The following is a 15,093-nucleotide window of genomic DNA, read 5'->3' as shown; positions in this document are numbered from 1 at the left end:
ACAGACAACACATAAATACAAAGGATCATAAGAGAATATTATGAGCAACTATATGCTAATAAAATAGACAACCTAGAAGAACTGGATAGATTCTTAGAAAAGTTCAACTTCCCAAGACTGAACCAGGAAGAAGTAGAAATTAGGAACAAACCAATTACAAACACTGAAATTGAAGTTGTGATCAAAAACTCCCTAAAAACAAAAGCCTGGGGCCAGATGGCTTCACAGGGAAATTCTAGCAACCATTAGAGAAAAGGTAATGCCTATTTTTCTGAAACTCTTCCAAAAAATTATAGAGGAAGGAACACTTCCAAACTCACTGTATGACGCCACAATCACCCTGATACCAAAACTAAGCAAAGACAATACAAAATACAAAACTACAGGCCAATGTCACTGATTAACATAGATGTAAAAATCTTCAACAAAGTCCTAGCAAACAGAGTTCAACAACACATTAAAAAGCTCATACACATGATCAAGTTGGATTTATTCCAGGGATGCAAGGATTCTTCAATATACACAAATCAATCAATGTGATACACCATATTAACAAATTGAAAAATAAAAACCATATGATCACCTCAATAGATGCAGAAAAAGCCGTTGACAAAATTCAGTATGCATTTATGATAAAAACCACTTCAAAAAAATGGGCATAGAATGATACAACCTCAACATAGAAAAGGCCATATATGATAAGTTCACAGAAAACACTATTCTCAATGGTGGAAAACTGCAAGCACTCCCTCTAAGGTCAGGGAGTCAAGGGTGTTCACTCTCACCACTATCATTCAACATAGTTTTGGATGTCCTAGCTAAAGCAATCAGAGAAGAAAAAGAAATAGAAGGAACACAGATTGGAAAAGAAGTAAAACTCTCACTGTTTGCAGATGACAAGATACTACACATAGAAAACCCACAAGAAACTATCAGAAAAGTACTAGAGCCAATTTACTAGGTTCAGTAAAGTCACAGGATAAACAGTCAATATACAGAAATCACTTGCATTCTTATATACTAACAATGACAGATCAGGAACAGAAATCAATCCCATTCACCACTGCAACAAAAAGAATAAAATATCTAGGAATAAACCTACTTAACACAGAAGGCAATGGCACCCCACCCCAGTACTCTTGCCTGGAAAATCCCATGGAAGGAGGAGCCTGGTAGGCTGCAATCCATGGAGTCGCGAAGAGTCGGACACGACTGAGCGACTTCACTTTCACTTTTCACTTTCATGCATTGGAGAAGGAAATGGCAACCCACTCCAGTGTTCTTGCCTGGAGAATCCCAGGGATGGTGGAGCCTGGTGGGCTGCCATCTATGGGGTCACACGGAGTCGGACACAACTGAAATGACTTAGCAGCAGCAGCAAACCTACTTAAGGAGAAAAAAGAACTGTAAATGGAAACTCATAAGGCAATGATGAAAGAAATCAATGATGACATAAACAGATGGAGAGATATTCCATGTTCCTGGGTAGGAAGAATCAATATTATGAAAATGACTATACTACCAAACTCAGTCTACAGATTCAATGCAATCCCTAAATTGCATTACCAATGGCATTGTTCACAGAACTAGAACAAAAAAGTTCACAATTCATATGGAAACACAAAGGACCTCAAATAGCCAAAGCAGTCTTGAAAAATAATGGAGCTGGAGGAATCAACCTTCCTGACTTCAGGCTATACTATAAAGCTACATTCATTAAGACAGTACAGTCCTGGCACAAAAGCAGAAATATAGACCAATGGAACAAGATAGAGAGCCCAGAGATAAACCCATGCACCTATGGGTACCTCATTTTTGACAAAAGAGGCAAGAATATAAAATGGGGCAAAGATAGCTTTTTCAATAAGTGGTGTTTGGAAAACTGGACAGCAAAAGAATGAAATTAGAACATTTCCTAACATCATACACAAAGATACACTAAAAGTGGATTAAATACCTAAATGGAAGACCAGAAACTATAAAACCTTAGAGGAAAACATAGGCAGAACACTCAATGACATAAATCAAAGCAAGATCCTCTATGACCCACCTCCTAGAGTAATGGAAAGAAAAACAAAAATAAACAAGTGGGACCTAATTAAATCTAAAAGCTTTTGCACAGCCAAGGAAATTATAAACAAGGTGAAAAGACAACCCTCACTTAGAATGGGAGAAAATAATAGCAAAGGAAACAACTGACAAAGGATAGATTTCCAAAATATACAAGCAGCTCATACAACTCAATACCAGAAAAACAAACCACCCAATCAAAAAGAGGGGAAAAGACCTAAACAGACATTTTTCCAAAGAAAACATACAGATGGCTAACAAATACATGAAAAGATGCTCAACATCGCTCATTATTAGAGAAATGCAAATCAAAGCTACAATGAGATACCACCTCACATCAGTCAGAATGACCATCATCAAAAAGTCTACAAGCAATAAATGCTGAAAAGGATGTGTTGAAAAGGGAACCCTCTTGCATTGCTGGTGGAATGTAAATTGATACAGCCACTAAGGAAGACGGTATGAAGATTTCTTTAAAAAAAAAAAAAAAACTAGAAATAAAACCACCAAATGACCCAGAAATCCCACTCCTAGGCATATGCTTGGAGGAAACCAAAGCTGAAAAAGGCAGGTGCCCACTGTTCATTGCAGCACTATTTACAATAGCAAGAACATGGAAGCAATCTAGATGTCCATTGACAGATGAATAGATAAAGAAGCTGTGGTACATATACACAGTGGAATATTACTCAGCCATAAAAGGGAATGCATTTAAGTCAGTTCTAATGAGGTGGATGAACCCCGAGTCTATTAAATAGTGTGAAGTAAGTCAGAAAGAGAAAGATATAACACATATCTATGGAATATAGAAAGATGATACTGATGAATTTATTTGCAAGGCAGCAATGGAGAAACAGAACAGACTTCAGGGAGAGGGGAGGAGAGGGTGAGATGTATGGAGAGAGTAACATGGAAACTTACACTACCATATACAAAACAGATAGCCAATGGGAATTTTCTGTATGACTCAAACAGGGGCTCTGTAACAATCTAGGACGGTGGGATTGGGAGAGAGATGGGAGGGAGTTTTAAGAGGGAGGGGACATCCGTACACCTATGGCTGATTCATGTTGATGTTTGACATAAAATGATAAAATCCTGTAAAGCAATTACCCTTCAATTAAAAAATAAATAAATTTTTGAAAAAAATCATATAGTCAAGAAAATGCCAGCAAAAATCCTTATATTTCAGTAGATTCTTAAAGTAGGAGAGGCAGAATTATTCAGCAATCTTGTTAATGAGATTGCAAGTGAAAGGAAAACAAAGACAAAGACCCAAACAGCTTACTTGTCCTGTTAAAGTGGCAAAAACTTTGTGCCTAGAGCACTGTGGTGAAGGTGGACAGTAGCAGGAGAGGATATAAAAAGAGATTATGGAAGACTTAGGGGAAGGCAAGAAAAACAGTAGTTCTAATGGAATATCACTCAACCATAAAAAAGAATAAAACCCTGCTATTTACAATAAACATGGCTAGACCTTGAAAGTATTATGCTAAGATAAATCAGAGAGAGAAAGAAAAATGCCATTTGATTTCACCCATATGTGGAATCTAAAGGCAAACAAATGAACAAACAAAACTAAACAAAAAACAAACAGAACACATTAGTGATTGTTGTTGTTCAGCCATGTAGTCGTGTCCAACTCTTTGCGACCCCATGAATCGCAGCACGCCAGGCCTCCCTGTCCATCACCAATTCCCAGAGCTTGCTCAAACTCATGTCCATTGAGTCAGGGATGCCATACAACCATTTCATTCTCTGTTGTCCCCTTCTCCTGCCTTCCATCTTTCCCAGCATCAGGATCTTTTCCAATGAGTCAGTTCTTCACAACAGGTGGGCAAAATATTGGAGCTTCAGCTTTGACTTCAGTCCTTCCAATGAACATTCAGGACTGATTTCCTTTAGGATTGACTAGCTTGATGTCCTTGCAGTCCAAGGGACTCTCAAGAGTCTTCTCCAACGTCACAGTTCAAAAGCATCAATTCTTTGGCACTCAGCTTTCTTTATAGTCTAACTCTCACATCCATACATGACGACTGGAAAAACCATAGCTTTGACTAGATGGACCTTTGTCGGCAAAGTAATGTCTCTGCTTTTCAACACTATGTCTAGGTTTGTCACTGCTTTAGATTAGTAGTTACCAGAGGGGAAATGAAAGAGAGTGGGTAAATTGGGTGAAGGAGATGATATATGGCAACTACATTTGTGGTAGTGATCACTCTGTAGTGTACATAGATGTCACATCATAATGCTGTACTCCTGAAACATTTTTTAAAAAGATAAAAATAAAATTTGCAAAATAATAAAAAAGAAATCATAAAATGTTTTGTTGAAGTTCTGAGAAAAGGGCATTGGTAATTTGATAGAGATTGTATTGAATTTGGGAATAATGTAGTCATTTTCACAATATTCATTCTTCAAATCCAAGAGCATGGTATATCTCTCCATCTGTTTGTGTCATCTTTGATTTCTTTCATCACTGTCTTATCGTTTTCTCCACAGGTATTTTGTCCCCCTAGGTAAGTTTATCCCTAGGTATTTATTTTTTTGCTGCAGTGGTGAATGGGATTGTTTCCTTAATTTCTCTTTCTGATGTTTTGCTGTTAGTGTATAGGAGTGTAAGAAATTTCTGAGTATTAATTTTATATCATATGACTTTACTAAATCCATTGATTCACTCTAGCAGTTTTCTGGTGCCACCTTTAGGATTTTCTATAGTATCATGTCATCTGCAAACAGTGACAGAAGTTACAACTGACACTGCAGAAATGCAAGGATTCATAAGAGACTACCACAAGCAACTATGCCAATAAAATGGACAACCTGGAAGAGATGGACAAATTCTTGGACAACCTTCCAAAACTGAACCAGGAAGAAATAAAAAATATGACCATACTGTTCACAAGTATTGAAACTCTGATTAAAATCTTCCAACAAACAAGAGCCCAGGGCCCGATGACTTCACAGGTGAATTCTATGAAACATTTAGAGAAGATATAACACGTACCCTTCTAAAACTCTTCCAAAAAATTGCAGAGGGAGAAACACTCATTCTATGAGGCCACCAGCACCCTGATACCAAGACCAAAGAAACCATACAAAAAAAAGAAAATAACAGGCCAATATCATTGATGAACATGGATACAAAATTCCTCAACAAAATACTAGCAAACAGAATTCAACAATACATTAAAAGGGTCATACTCTATGGTCAACTGGGATTTATCTTAGGAATGCAAGGATTCTTCAATATATGCAAATCAATCAATGTGATACATCACATTAACAAACTGAAGGATAAAGGCATATGATATGATATGATAAAATATGATAATCTCAATAGATGCAGAAAAAGTTTTAGACAAAATTCAACACCCATTTATGATAAAACTCTCCAGAAATGTGGCATACCTTTATTTAATAAAGGCCATATACAAGCACATAGCAAACATTATTCTCAATGTTGAAAAACTGAAAGCATTTCCTCTAAGATCTGGAACACAGCTAGGGTGCCCACTCTCACCATTATTAATTCAACATAGTTTTGGAAGTCCTAGCCATGGCAATCAGAGAAGAAAAATAAATAAAAGGAATCCAGATTGGAAAAGAAAATGCAAAATACTTTTTTTATCTTATATTGAAAATGCAACTTTCATATGGAGGCAGGGTTGCTAAAAGAAAGGCATATCTGACTCTGATATGAGTCAAGGAAAAGGAAAACCATTACATGACGATTTAAAGCAAGCAAGTGATGGATCTAAAACTGGAGAATTTAATGCTAGCAAAGGGTGGTTTAACAATCTTAAAAAGAGGTTTGGCTTTTTTTTTTTTTTTTTTTAATGTCAAGACCATAGGAGGAGAACCTTATGCTGAGTGTGCTGGCTTGTTCCCAAATGCCATTAAGACAAGTTCCCAAATGCCATTAAGAATGTCATTGAGGAGAATGGATGTCTTCCTGAATAGTTCTTTTTTTTTTTTTTTTAATACAGACAAAAGTGCCCTATTCTGGAAAGAAATTCCATGCAGGACATTTATTAGTAAGGAAGAGATATGAGCACTGGGATTTAAGGCAGGGAGGGATAGGCTAACTACTGACCTGTGCAAATACAATGGAGTTTACAATCAGCACTGCTCTTATTTATAAAATTGCTAACACTTGTGCCTTGAAGGGAAAAGATAAACACCAGTTGCTAGTAGTCTTTTAGTTGTACAACAAGAAGGACTGAAAATGAGAACAGTTTTTCTGGATTGGCTCCACTGACGCTTTGTCTTGAAGTTAGAAAGTATCTTGCCAGTAAGGAACTGCCCTTTAAAGTTATTTTGCTATTGGACAATGCCACTGGCCACCCAGAACCCTGTGAGTTCAAATATTGAGTTCAATATTGAAGGCATCAAAGTGATCTACTTCCCCTCAAACACAACATCTCTAGTTCAGCCTCTAGATCAGGGGACCCTAAGGACCTTTAAGACTCATTACACATGGTACTTTATGGAAAGAACTATCAATGCGATGGGCAAGAACCCTGATAGAGAGAACATGATGAAAGTCTAGTAAGACTGCATCACTGAAGACACCATGGTTATTTTAGAAAAAGCCATTAAGCCTGAAACTGTAAATTCCTGTAGCCAAAAACTGTGTTCAGATGTGTTACATGACTCCACAGGATTTATGATAGAGCCAATCGAGGAAATCATGAGAGAGACCGTGGATATAACCAAAAAGGGTTTGGGGGTGTGTGGATGGTTTCAAGACAAGGATCTTGGAGAAATTCAGGATCTGATAGACATCACATTCAGAGGAATTAACAGAAGACAACTTGATGAAGATGTGTGCTTTTGAACTAGATGAGAAAGAAGTTGTAGAAGCAGCAGAGCTAGAAAACAAATTGACATTAAACAATCTGGCAGAAGGGGTCCAATTATGCAAAACTGCATTTGACTTCTTTTATGACATGGACCCTTCTGTAATATGGGCAATGAAACTAAAGCAAATACTGGAAGGATTGGTACCATGTTAAAGCATTTTTAGTAAAAAGAAAAAGTAAAAAAGACAGAAATTACAATGTATTTCCATAAAGTTACACAGAATGTGCCTGCCTCTCCTGGCTTCCCTTAGACCTCCTCCACCTCTTCTGCCTCTTGCTACCTTGACACAGCAAGATTAACTTTCTCTTCATCCTCCTCCTCAGACTACTCAAGGTAAATACTATGAGAATGAAGACCTTTATTATGATCCATTTCACTTAATGAATAGTAAATAATCATCATGCTGTTAATAAACTTATCTGTTGTGTTTACATGTCTTCATGTGACAATTTAATAACTGTACAGCAAGAACTGTAAGAGATGTTTCTGTGTCATGATCATCTCCTAAGTATTCATTATATAGAATACCATATGCAAGATTTGTATTTAAGTGGAAAGCCTATCTTTCTATAGGCATAAAGAGATATTTCATAAGATTCATAATGTGTTAATGCCCTTGCTACTTTATACCTTGTTTTCAAAGTATTATATTACTGTAGAGTATGCCTCTCTCTCATAACTGGGGAAACAGTATCAGCCTATCATAAGTGATTTTTTAATGTAATGTTTCCAATTTGTACCATGAATATGACTGTATACTATATGCCATATAATTCTTATAATCATTCACTTTTATTTTTATTGAAGAATAATTGGTTTACAGAATTTTGTTGTTTTCTGTCAAAACTCAACATGAATGAGCCTTAGGTACACATATGCCCCCTACCTTTTGAACCTCCCTCCCATCTCCCTCCCCAGCCCACCCCTCTGGGTTGATACAGAGCCCCTGTTTGAGTTTCCTGAGCCAGACAGCAAATTCCCATTGGTTATCTATTTTACATATTGTAATGTAAGTTTCTATGTTACTCTTTCCATACATCTCACCCTCTAATCCCCTCTCCCCATATCCACAGGTCTCTTCTCTATATCTGTTTCTCCATTGCTGCCCTGTAAGTAAATTCTTCAGTACCATTTTTCTGGATTCCATGTATGTGTGTTAGAATACAATATTTATCTTTCTCTTTCTCACTTACTTCACTCTGTATACTAGATTCTAGGTTCAACCACCCCATTAGAACTGACACAATTGTGTTCCTTTTTATGGCTGAGTAATATCCATTGTGAATTTCCTCTCTGAACTTAATGATTTCTTTCCTTCTAATTGGGGGTGGGGGGGAGGTGTTCTTCTTTTTCCAGTTGCTTTAGGTGTAAAGTTAGGTTTTCTATTCATTGTTTTTCTTGTTTCTGAGGTAGGATTGTATTGCTATAAACTTCCCTCTTAGAACTGCTTTTGCTGCATCCCATAGGTTTTGAGTTGTCGTGTTTTCACTGCAATTTGTTTCTAGAAACTTTTTATCTCCCTTTTGATTTCTTCAGTAACCTGTAGGTTATTTAGAAACCTATTGTTTAATGTTCATGTGTTTGTATTTCATACAGTTTTTTTTTTCTTGTAGTTGATATCTAGTCTCAGACCATTGTGGTTGTAGATGTTTTACTTTCAGTATTTTAAATATATCCTGCCATTCCTTCTGGCCTGCAGAGTTTCTGCTAAAAGACCAGCTATTAAACGTACGGTATTTCCCTTGTATGTTACTTGTTGCTTTTCCCTTGCTGCTTATAATATTCTTAATCTTTGTTAGTTTGATTAGTATGTGTCTTGGCATGTTTCTCCTTGGGTTTATTCTGTATGGGACTCTGCACCTCTTGGACTTGGTTATTTCCTTTTCCGTCTTGGGGAAATTTTCAGCTATAATCTCTTCAAAAATTTTCTCATACCTTTCTTTTGCTCTTCTTCTGGAATCTCTATAATTTGAATGCTGGTGCATTTGATATTGTCCCAGAGGTCTCTGAGACTGTCCTTGGTTCTTTTCATTTTTCTTACTTTATTCTGCTCTTCAGAACTTATTTCCACCATTTTATCTTCCAGCTCACTGATTCATTCTTCTGCTTCAGATATTCTGCTATTGATTCCTTCCAGAGTATTTTTAATTTCAGTAATTGTGCTGTTTGTCACTGTATGTTTATTCTTTAATTCTTCTAGTTCTTTGTTAATTGATTCTTCCATGTTTTCCATTTTGTTTTCAAGGTTTTTGATCATCTTTACTATGATTATTCTGAATTTTTTTTCAAGTAGTTTGCCTGTTTCCTCTTCATTTATATGGACGTCTGTGTTTTTAATTTGTTCCTTCATTTTTGTAGTATTTCTCTGACTTTTCATTATCTTTTTTTAACTTATTGTGTTTGAGGTCTCCTTTTCCCAGTCTTCAAGATTGTATTCTTTCTTCCTTTTGGTTTCTGCCCTCCTAAGGTTGGTCCAGGGGGTTGTGTAAGCTTCATATAGAGTGAGATTTGTGCTGAGTTTTTTGTTGGTGTTGTTTGTTTGTTTGTTTTTCCTCTGATTGGCAAGGCTGAGTGAGGTGGTAATCCTGTTTGCTGAAGATTGGGTTTGTACTTTTGTTTGTTGTTTAGATGAGGCGTCCTGAATGAGGTGCTACTGGTGGTTGGGTGGTGCCAGGTCTTACATTCAAGTGGTTTCCTTTGTGTGAATTCTCACTATTTGATACCCTCTAGGGTTAGTTCTCTGGTAGTCTAGGGTCTTGGAGTCAGTGCTCCCACTCCAAAGGCTCAGGGCTTGATCTATGGTCAGGAACGAAGATTCCACAAGTGGTTTGTTATGACATTAAGTGACATTAAAACAAATACCCAAAAATGAGAAACCAAAGATGAACCCCAGACAAATGACAGTTACAAAATCAGGCAAATAGTAATTAAAATAATGGAATATACACATATATACACACACCCATAAGCAAAGTCAAAACATCCGAATAAAATAAAGTACAGTAGATTGACCTGGCAAACAAAGGAAATCAAAAGTTATATTTACCAGTTAAGAACAAAATTAACTAAAACAAACTAAATCAAGATGCCAACTGGAGAATAAAGGAATGAAAACAAAAGCAACATATATGTTGAGAGGAAAGGAAAGAAAGAAAAGAAAGCAAGAATAGATATGCAAAGTTAAATAGAGGTAGAAGAAGATTTATATACATTAAAGATTAACTTCAAGGGGAAAAGAACAGTAGGAAAAGCAAACAAAGGAGTAAATGTAGAAAAAGTATAATAGTTTTAAAAAATTAAAAGTTAAAATTATAAAAAAGAGGAAAAAAAAAAAGGAAGAATAAAGAAGAAAAGGAAAACTGCAAAAGCCCAATGTAGAGGCAGAGGTTTGTAACAACTATAAAAAGTGTGACTGAATATACACATACACATATATGCCCATAAGCAAAATCAAAACTATCCAATGAAAATAAAGTACAATAGATTGACCCCATGAACAAAGGAAACCAAAAAGTATATCTACCAGTTAAGAACAAAACTAACTCAAGCACAAACTGGAAAACGAAACAAAGGCAAGGTGCCAATTGGGGAATAAAACAATGAAAATAAAACTAACAAATATGTTGAGAGGAAAGGAAAGAAAGAAAGAAAACTGATATGCAAAGTTAAATAGAGGTAGATGAAGAAGATTTATATACATTAAAGTTTAATGGCAAGGGGAAAAGAAAAGTAGGAAAAGCAAACAAATGAATAAATGTAGAAAATAATAGGATAGGTTTAATTTTTTTTAAGAGAAAAGAAAATAAATAAATAAATAAAAAGGTAAACTCCACAGAACTGCAAAAGCTCAATGTAGAGGCAGAGATTTATAACAACAATAAAGTGTGACTGAATATACACATATACATATATACCCATAAGCAAAATCAAAACAGTCCAACAATAATAAAGTATAACAGATTGATCCAACAAATAGAGGAAAACAAAAATTATATCTACCAGTTAAGAACAAAACTAACTAAAGCACAAACTGGAAAACAAAACTAAAGCAAGGTTCTCAGTGGGGAATAGAGCAATAAAAATAAAACTAACAAATATGTTGAGACGAAAGGAAAGAAAGACAAGAAAGGATTGATGAAGATTTATATACATTAAAGTTTAACGGCAAGGGGAAAAGAACAGTAGGAAAAGCAAGCAAAGGAATAAAAGTAGAAAAAATAATAATAGGTTTAAAAAATTAAAATTAAACATAAAAAAAAAAAATAAAGGAAAACTCCACAGAACTGCAAAAGCCCAATGTAGAGGCAGATGTTTATAACAACAATAAAAAATGTGACTGAGGGGAAAAAAAAAAAAAAAGCTCAAAAGCTTAATTAGATTTCATAAGATTTCAAAGTACTGGTAAAATCAACAACTGTAACAGGGCGGGGGGGGGGGGGGAGAAAGCAAAAGAATCTACAGAACAAGTCAAAACATAAGAATAATAAATGGCTTTCTGGAGTCACTGCTGTCAGAGTCCTTTCTCTCGCTGGGAGTCACTGTCCATCTTACTCCCTAGGAGACCCTCCAACACTGTGCTGGTCTCTGGACCTGCTGTGGGGGCAGCTCAGACTCTAATCTGGTCCTACTCCTGTGTGTTCTTGCCTCCCATGTCCACAGCTATCAGAACTAGTGCGTTTTCTTTTGTGGGAGCTCTCAATGACCTTTTATATATTCCACAGACACAGAGTCTGCCTAGTTGATTGTGTTTATTAAATCTGCAGGTTTGGGGTCTTCTTTGTTAGTCACACTGCCCCTGGGTTTCAACTGTGGTTTTATCTCCAACTCTGTATGTGGGTCATTCACTGGGGTTTGCTCCTGAGGCTGCTCTGGAGGCCTTGGGTTTGTCTCTGTGATGACCAGGGGTGGAGGTGGTGCAGCTGCTTGGGTCGCAGAGGTTCTGGCAGCACCAGGTATTCAGGGGGGCTGGCGGCTGGGGCAGCAGGAAATATAGTGCTCTAGAAGGGTGTGGTAACCAGTGTTGGCCAACACGCTCCAGTATTCTTGCCTGGAGAACGACCCTCCCTGGCAGAGAAGCCTGGCAGGCCAGTTTACAGGGTCGCAAAGATTCAGACATGACTGAAGCAACCCTGCACACATAGCTGAAAAAATTTTTTTGCTTGTGGCAGTTCTGTCCTAGTCAGAGTTGAGCATGAAGGTGGCACAGCTTGACTTGCGGGACTTGACTTGGCACAAAGTGTGCAGGGACATGGACTGCCTCCACCCCAGGATTTATGGCTCTATCAGAGTCTTTTTTTGAGCTTCTTGTAGCTGGCCATCAGAAGGCCTCTTTGGCCAGTCTTTCTCTGTAGCTCTGCTTGTTCAGGCACTTAGAGGACTCCCTTGCCGGGGGTCTTTCTCTGTTGGGCGCATCAGGCACATAGAGGGTACCCCCCTCCCCCTGCCAGCTGGGGTCCTACTCTGTAGATCAGTGCATCAGGCACTTAAACAGGCACCCTGGGTGGGGTCCTACTGTGTGGTTCAGGGCATCAGGTGTTTGGCTGGCCAGCCTCTCTGCCTCTCTGTTGTTCAGCTGCTGATGCTGGCATGTGGGGAGAGAGACTATGGTAATGGCTCCAACCCCTAGGCATGACTCAGCAGTATTGCCTTACTTCCATGGCTGCCTGGCTTTCCTCCACAGGCATTTCCCATCACAGTCTCTTCCCTCACATCCCCTGGATTCATCTCTCCACAGTCAACAGCAGCCCTCATCCTGGGATTGTTCCACAATCCCTAAACTCCAGCTTCCAGCCACCGCGCCGTCTAGGGTACCTACGACTGCAGCAAGGACTGTCTGATTCTCATTCCATTTAGGCTGCCACAGATCAGCTGTTTCACTCTCAGCCTTAAATGTTTCTCCTCTAACCCAGACAATTGCCCCAATGTGGGAATCGGACCCCTACTTCAGTTCTCCCACCTGCTGAGGGCAGGTCCAGTCCTACTAACACTGTTTCTCCCCCTGTTTCCTTCATCTTACCGAGTTTTGTGTGGTTCTATATATTCTTTTCCACTGGTCAGGTACTCCTGTCTGCTCTCAGCTGGTGTTCTGCATGCATTTCTGTGTCTGAAGGTGTCTTCCTGATGTATCAGTGGAGAGAGATGTACTCCATATTCACCTACTTCTCCATCATCTTGTTCTTTCTAAGGATTCTTTTTTTTTTTTTTTAATGTATAGGCTAGGCTACCATGAAGTAATTATATTGATTACTCTAAGCTAGCATAAAGCAACCACATTGCTGCTTCTTTATTGTCAATACATGAATCATTATACCTGTAAATAAATTTTTCACATAATCTTTACACTTTTGATATCCAGTACTAATACATACAACATCTACAGTGACTTCTATTCATATAAGACAATATTGATGGAGATACTGCTAAGACAGATAACTCATCTTGTATGTAGATGATGTAAACTTAAGGTATAGATAAATACAATGTGGTACTGTTAAATGCATTTTCTTTTTTTCATTACTTTCTCAATAACATTTTCTTTTCTCTAGCTTACTCTATTGTAAAAACACAACATAATACATGTATAAAATATATTAACCAACTGTTTATGTCATCAGTAAAGCTTCCAGTCAAGAGTACATTATTAGTAAAATTTTCAAGGAGTCAAAAAGTATATGCAAATTTTCAGCTGCATGGGCAGAAGGGTGAGTGCCCCTAACCTCTGATATCATTTAAGGGGTCATCTGTATTTAAAAAATCAATTTATCGGGGGAAGTATAATGTTAAAGCAACTGTAGAGCAAACCAACGAAAATAATGTTTGTTTCAAAAAATTAAGGAGAGATAGGAAAGGTAGCTATCAATTTAAAATAAAATATTCTGGAAATGCTATGATCTGCTTTTATTTTCAAGATTAAATGACAAAGCATGAAGAGGTAGAAAAATGAAAATACAGAGGCAAAGTAATTTTTAAAAAAATGACAAATTAAATAGAAAACAAAAAAAGTAAAGAATTCTCTTTTATAAGAGAAAATTTATAAGAAAAAGCCTGAAAACCCACCTTGTTTTTCTGCAAATTTATGGCCCCTATCTTCTTTTAAATCAGCATCCTTACAAAAGGTAGTCTTCATGATCAGAATGACAATATAATTTAATGCCCATATTAGGATGTTTCTGTCTAGAACAAATGCTAAACCACATAAACTACCAATCCCACTGATATAATCAGGAGCATCCAGATTAACCAGAATGGTCATGTAGTAGATTATGAGAATGAACACAATTCCTCACCCCTCTCTGTATCCCCATCTTTTCAAAGAGACTTTCAGTTCAGTTCAGTCGCTCAGTCGTGTCTGACTCTTTGCACCCCACGAACCCCAGCCTGCCAGGCCTCCCTGTCCATCACCAACTCCCGGAGTTTATTCAAACTCATGTCCATTGAGTCAGTGATGCCATCCAACCATCTCAGCCTCTGTCGTCCCCTTCTCCTCCTGCCCCCAATCCCTCCCAGCATCAGGGTCTTTTCAAATGTGTCAGCTCTTCGTATCAGGTGGCCAAAGTACTGGAGTTTCAGCTTCACCATCAGTCCTTCCAATGAACACCCAGGACTGATCTCCTTTAGGATGGACTGGTTGGATTTCCTTGCAGTCCAAGGGACTCTCAAGAGTCTTCTCCAACACCACAGTTCAAAAGCATCAATTCTTCGGTGCTCAGCTCGCTTTATAGTCCAACTCTCACATCCATACATGACTACTGGAAAAACCATAGCCTTGACTAGACGGACCTTGGTTGGCAAAGTAATGTCTCTGCGTTTTAATATGCTGTCTAGGTTGGTCATCACTTTCCTTCCAAGGACCAATCGTCTTTTAATTTCATGGCTGCAATCACCATCTACAATGATTTTGGAGCCCAGAAAAATAAAGTCAGCCACTGTTTCCCCATCTATTTGCCATGAAGTTATGGGACCGGATGCCATGATTTTAGTTTTCTGAATGTTGAGCTTTAAGCCAACTTTTTCACTCTCCTCTTTCACTTTCATCAACACTCAGTTCTTCTTCACTTTCTGCCATAAGGGTGGTGTCATCTGCATATCTGAGATTATTGATATTTCTCCTGGCAATCTTGATTCCAGCTTGGCGTCCTCCAGCCCAGCATTTCTTTT

This window comes from Cervus elaphus, chromosome 1, assembly GCF_910594005.1.
Source record: "Cervus elaphus chromosome 1, mCerEla1.1, whole genome shotgun sequence".
In the NCBI taxonomy this organism is placed as follows: domain Eukaryota; kingdom Metazoa; phylum Chordata; class Mammalia; order Artiodactyla; family Cervidae; genus Cervus; species Cervus elaphus.
The sequence above is the reverse complement of the archived record's forward strand: the minus strand, read 5'-3'. Positions refer to the sequence as shown.